Here is a 7,138-nt window from a genome sequence, read left to right on the forward strand (position 1 = left end):
TACGTTACTGCGAAAAATCTCATTTTCTTATAGTTGATACAAAATAATAACAGTAAACCATTTATCGCCGCAGTGATGCGTGTAAATTTATGTTGGCTGATAACTTTCGCGTCAATCGAATAAGGCCGTAGCATTTCTACTTTATAATTGCTGAAACACCACTGAATGCTTCCAATGGTCACAAGGAAACGTGGCATGCCAGTACTTCTGATATGCATGGACACGTGGACATCCGTATTTCCCTTCGGTGAATCTAAAGTTGATACCCTGTTCCATGGACCCTACACTTATCCGCCATCCATGGCCACACAATTTCACGGGGTGAAAAATCGATTGGTTTTCGTTGTGAGACGATGTTATTTTAGATCATATTCAGGATAATCGGCGAGAAGAAAGGAAGCGAAGACGTGGAACGAGGAACGAGAATATGAGCGGGAAATGGAATGAATGTTGAATCGAGCTTTCATAGGACGCGGAGGAAGCGCGGGGAGAACCTCGAGGAACGAGTCCTTGACCGACCGTGAACCTCGAAGGAGATGGCAATGCATCTTGGAGCTTAGCCGAGAGCTACGCTGTACTGCCGCGAAGACCTAACTGACGAACTAAAATATAGTGATTATACGCTGGGTGGAAGAAGCGCAGAAGGACGAGATCCAGCGGGAGGAGCAGAGAACTCTGCAGGTACGCAATAACACCAAGACTGAATTATAGTATCGTAGTTTCCACGCTGCGCCTAGGTGCAGGAATAGCATTGCGAACGCGATGGAATCCTCGTCAAGCGAAAGAAAGACTCGACAATGCTTTGAAAGAAATTGGAAACAATGACATTTGCTCCCTATCATAGTCTGTTTCAAAAATTCTGCGCATAATCATTGCCCAATATTTCTTGGCTCGGACCCGACCGAAGACCACAGTTAAAAAGCCTGATTGTTAGTACGGAGATCTTGAGAAATATTATACGATGCAGAGTGAAACGAAATACCGGGGGATTTGAATTGCTGGAAGAAGTTTCTGGGTTACACAAGTAAGCAAGGTGTAATTGTTTCCGGATTCATCGCACGAGGGGTGCTGTAATTGTTCTTTAAACAGGGTTTCCTCCTGCAAAGAGACGATCCAATCGCCGTGGGAGAATGCTCGAACTCGTTGACCATAAAAATAATGGAATCCCTTTAGTAACGAGCTGCCGCAATCCTAAGGGCCTTACAATTGGCGAGAAGATTAAAATCGCAAGTTGCGGATGGATAAAGGAATTCCGTACGATCTCAAAGAATTGATTCTAATTCTCACCACTTCCGCCGGTCGGGGGACGCAACGTTTCCTTGTCCTCAAGTCCCGGCAGTAGGTACGTGACATTGGGAGACGTGCGTGTAATGCACGTGCAATCAATTCTTGCACGTCGTTCGAAGATCTTCGGTGACTGACCAAGCGCGGTGTGAAGAAAAACCATTGACAGTCGAGTGGACTGTACGTCGCGTTAACGAAGGCAGCGCCCGTTTCACCGCAACAGTCTCGAATTCGGTTCATCAAGAGAAGATAGAACTGGAGTCGTGAGGCAAAGCCAATTGAGGTACAGTAAACCCGTGAACGTTTGTCCCTGGACCGTTTTGATTGAAGCAAAACAGCCGAATGGCTTCGATAAAAGGTTTGTAAAAAGTACGCGGCATAGGCCATCGATCTGACTTGTCTTCGCTCGTGCTACTAGCCGCAGAATGCTGGTTGTTTTTCTTTTCTCTCTTCCTCGCTTTTTTGCTTCTGTCGTAGAAAGAGACTCACTTGATGAGAAAATCAAAATGCATCCGACCAATGACCCCAAACAATAATTTACCGTCGAGACAAAACGATCAGATATCTACGTGGCATGGTAAGATACCAACCAATTCTTTCCGGGAAAACATTGCCGAAGGCCGTACTGTGTGGTAATTCCGACTCCATAGTAATAGCAGTGTTTTTACCCAGCCTTGGGACGCTCAAGAGCTTCCGGTTGAACTTTTTCCCATTTCTTGTTGTACAGCGGATAATGCAACTCTGGGAGATTGTTGCATTCTGAGTTTCTCTGGCTATTCTTCTTCCGATTAATGTAAGCGGTCCATTTATACCGCTATATAGTAATCCAGTTCTGCAACCCCGGAGACATTATGATTAAAGATGTCTACATGCGAAACTTGACGTTACCTTCCCACGAACCAAATCCCCCAGAGCTACCAGAGATCTTCTCTTACCATGTGCCCCGGTCGTTTGTACTTTACAGTAACAATGAATTCAATGAACGGTTGGTTGAAACTATGAAAACACCGGGTCTTCGTGTATCGGGGTAATTTTCCACGTCGAAAAAAACAAAAAAATTGTCAATGGCATCCGGTACAGATTTTTTTGTCCCCACCTTAGTGTGTCAAGAAGTTCATACCAATCATAATTCATTAATTGAGCTCCATTTTTGAGCCCAGAATAGCACGAATCTCACGGTCGGTTTTTACTGAAAATAAGAATAAATTTTTTTTTTTTTCATTGTTACGGCGGTGCGATATTACACTGTTTCGAATTTGCTCATTCCAGTGTTTCAGGTATAATACGTTACACCCGTATAAAGTGTAACCAAATAGTCGGTGAAGCAGAAAATATATATCTATGTTCCTTTCCCGCCCCCCTGAAAAATCAAACAGCGTTTTTGCCACCGTCGACATCACGTTCCCGTGTCTCGGTCGCGTAATTCGGCTACCAGTCACATCTCTCTGGCAATCTTTCATCTTCCACCGAGGCCACGACAGTACACGGCACATGGTCCCTACTCACGAGTCCAGCGGTGCGGTGGTCGGGGCGAACAGTTAGACACTTAACCTGACCGGTCACACTGAATTCGGACGCTCGTGGCTACGATGTAGCGTTCCTTTTACGCTCGACGATCACCGGCGATCGCTACCGTCGGGTAACCGGCGCGGGATCATCTCCCTGTGACGAGGACCAACGGGGACTCTTTCCCCCGTTTACGGGAATTTAATTGAAGCGTGAATTACACTGAGAAACGCGGAAACTCCTCCATGGGACCGGGTCAGGCTTTGCTGTTGCGTCGGGAATTACTTTGACCCTCCATCCGGCTAAGGTGTCACTCGCGTTACTTAATAGTACTTTAATGTCCGCCAGACGTGATGGATGATATCCCTTTCTTCTCCGGCCTTGTCTTAGTCTTGTTTGTTTGTACACCGTATGCTTGCTTCTCATTTGCCGTGTGTGTACAAGCTTTTTTTTCTCTCTCTCTCTCTCTCTCTCTCTCTCTCTCTATCTTTCCGACACTTGTTTGGCCACGCCTTGAGAAAAATAAAAAACCATCCTCTGGAATAATAATTAACATATTTATACAACGGTAACTCGACACCGCAGTAACTACTTACATCTTCCAAAGTGTGACAGATCAAACAACGGATTTACTCTTGAAAAATTTTCACGACATGCACCGGCAAACAAGCCAGAGTCGTTTGACTAACCTTATAAACTTGACCCTAGCGATTAAGGTTTGAAAATGAAAGTCACTTCAATTTTTTTCCCATCTCACTCGACGCCTATTTACTGTTTCCGCGTCGGGTTTCAGGTTTGATAAGCGTGATGGAAATGTAATGATTACATAAATATCTTGACCGTTTTTCATGGTAGCAGTGAAACGCGTTTCGTACAGTAGTGTGCGTGAACGAGTATTTAAGTCCGTAAAATGCGAATATTAACGAAGCAAGTAGGTGTTATAGTCCCCAGACCCAAATCTTTCGTGCTCTTCTTTCTTCTCGTATCGACGTACCTGCCATAAATTTTACCACTCGGTAATAGCCGGTCATTATATCTTTAGATTACTGATATTTCGTCAAAGCATCACAGTTCTTCAGTGTTCAAAAATGCCACTTATCCATTCCGAACTATTTAATTTACTTTTTTTCGTATTCTATTTTCAAACGAACGGATGATTTAATACTAACGATTGTGCAAAAACAAAAATAAAAAGCGAGAACATAAGACCCTGAATAAATTCGATTTCAAGCTCGACATCCATCGATTCGTTTACTTATATTATCCAAGAGTTCTAACCCAACAGGGAAAATAGAAAAGAAAACGATACTTCTGTACACCTTCACGAGCTTCCACCGCCTAGCGAACGAGCTGAAAAATGCATCTGCTCAAAGGTCGTTGATACTGGTGGTACCCCGTAGTTTGCAAGACGTTGTTAATTAACTATTCCTCCAGCAGCCCACTTCTTTGCACCTAGGCATTGGGTCTTTTTCCCCGCTCATCCGCTTGCTTATTTTTATTGCATTATATTACACCTGTAACCACTGACTGCAAGATCATGTCTATTACGATGCTGCAATACACGCATAACGCGGTTATCGATTCGTTTCGACGAAGCTATTCGAGAACGACAAATACGCAGATTCTTTTCGGTAAAAAGCTGCGATTAAAATAATGAGAATGATTCGGCGAGTAGTCTTTGCCGAAATTCTGTCACACCCATGTTTTACTATGACACGGTATAAGTTCGTACTTCACTTTCACCCTACTTTTTCACGAAGCTGAAGTTGGTAATGTTATCGTAATGATTCACGTTTCGGATAATATCATTATTTAACGGTTTCAGGAATGTCGGTGATGCAATAAATTATTATATAATATTTGAAAAACTCGACTACTTCAAAGTTACTATAGAAATGAATAATAGTGATTTTTCCTCTCTACGTTTCATTACGTTAACGTTACTAACTTCTATCTCGTATTTTTTCACCACCCCTCGCACTTTCGATTCTTACCCATCAGCCTCAGAGGGAGGAATGTTGATGTGAAAAAATTCACCACGCAATCTTTATTGCACCTCGTATAATTTCGGTGCAAGAAGAGAAAATCCTCCAAGCCAAAGGATGGAAAAACAAACGAGCTCTGCACCATCAGATAATCATGTAAGAGAAAAAAATGCCAGTAGTGTTTTGCATACCGTGATTAAATAAGCGCTGGTGCTGTACTTGGTGTTTAAAGATCAACGACACGGATGGCAGGTGAAGTTTTGCTGGAATTTAAAATAATCTCCAGCTACATTTTCTTTTTAACCAATTTTTCTAACTTTGTCGACTAAACTTTTGCTAGCGTTAGAATTATCGTTGAAATTATTTATCTTCGTTGGATGCAGTTCTTTGTTAAGTGAATCCGTGAGACTAGTTCAAAAAAATCAAGCATGTGTCAATCGTAATAGAGTCAACGTTAAATGCAACACGCCTGATGGGTTAAAGTTGAAACGCTTATTGAGATCAGGCTCACACTCCACTCCAATAATCTAGTTACACATCTTCCGAGCATTTCACACTCCATTGAGCATCCGGCGTTATGGCATTGAAGCGTTGGGGAGGGTGTTGGGCACAATTCTCTATCTCAGTTTGCATGCTCATTCGGCATAACCCTGCAGTTGTTCGATCTTACAGGCTGTTATCAAATTCAAGAAACTCCTCGTGAATGCAACTGGGATCTGTTTGGTCGTCTTTACGACCCCTGTTTCCCTTGGAATAATTTGAGAACGTCGGAATAACCGTCAGCTGAAGGTGCGGAGGACGAAACAACAGAGATAAAACGTAACTAAATCGTCTTGAACCACCTGCAGGGTAAGCCAAAGTTTATCTGTGTAGATATAATTGCACGCGACGTTAATAAATTTGATTAAATTAGCACATCATTTTCTATGTTGAAAATATAATGCACGAAGTAAATTATACCGAGACGACCGGCTTGTGCGTGTGCGAATAATTTCCTGTCGTATTAATGAGCGAGCACGGGGTGGTTGTAGAGGAAACTGGAAAAGTGTTTGCATTTTTCTACGTCATTAGCGCGAAGCTCAGGGAAGCGAACGAGCAATTACGTCAAATCAGTTTCACATCGCACGGTTACTTGTATCAGACATTTTCATACTTAATTGCTGCATATCGACGAGATTTATAAATATTGCAGGAAAATTCCTGAACGCTGTAAACACCAGACGCGGTGTATAATGCCAGCGATTTGGCATGGAAATAAAATTAGTAAAGCTTCAACAAGGAGTCGTTTGAATCAGAATGACGCGACACTTTGGTACCTATCTCATCTTATACTCATCGATGCGGTGTATTGGCAGCCTCCGTTGCTCGGCAATTAAATGCCGCTGTATTTCTTCCTATATTATATATCTCGTATAGTTGGTTCGACAAACTACTTGTAGTGGTGCCTTGAGCTTTTTATCGACACCAATTTTCTCAACGAGCCATTTTAATTTGGTTGAATAGAAAATTTCGTTGAAAATAAACGCTGCAGATAACTCTGTAAAATCTCGGCGAATAAATATTCGTTTCACACGCGTGTGAACGTTCTTTAATATCTTCAGAGACCGATCATACGTAACCTGTTTTCGTATTTTGCACTATGCTTAATGCCTAAACGCGAGCTGATTGACTCCGTTAGGTACACACAGCGGCACTCAAAACGTTGAATATTGTGCAAATTTATTGACGGTCACTAATGTGGGCTGCGTTATTTGTCTGCATGACACGACGACTACGGGTGGGGGTCTAAACTTGGAAGGGTCAATATTTCGAATGGCTGATACATCGAAGTTTCAAAGAAAAACTAGAATGGCTGCTAATGAGCGAGATTTTCAAAAATAAATTTTTCGAACAACTCATCGCTCGTCATCTTATTTCCGTATGCATGTTTGAAATTTCGACGTATCGGCCATTCGACATATTGACCCTTCCAAGTTTTGATCCCCCACCCGCGACTACGGTTTACGGAGAGTGTGAAAGATCGAGAGGCGACAAGATTTTCACCTGATATCGACTCCAGATGCAGAGAACTTGCGTTTCGAATAAGAAGATGAGGAAATGATGATACGATTCGAACGTACAACATTCTCCAAATAATAATTACACCAAGAGGGCGGTTGTCGAGCCTCCGGTAAAAGAAAATACGTAGGTAAGAAAGATGGACGAGCTGCGGTTGAGAAATGGCAGAGAGAGCCGAGCCGAGTCCGACCGGGAGAGATAAGGGAGAAATATAGATGAAACGGTAACATGTCACCGTGTTCCCTAATTACACAGAGTAACCAGCCTTGGTGCATGGCAGCCGAAGAGTCGCGGAAACATCGGAG

Source organism: Neodiprion pinetum, chromosome 3 (genome assembly GCF_021155775.2).
Source record: "Neodiprion pinetum isolate iyNeoPine1 chromosome 3, iyNeoPine1.2, whole genome shotgun sequence".
NCBI lineage: Eukaryota > Metazoa > Arthropoda > Insecta > Hymenoptera > Diprionidae > Neodiprion > Neodiprion pinetum.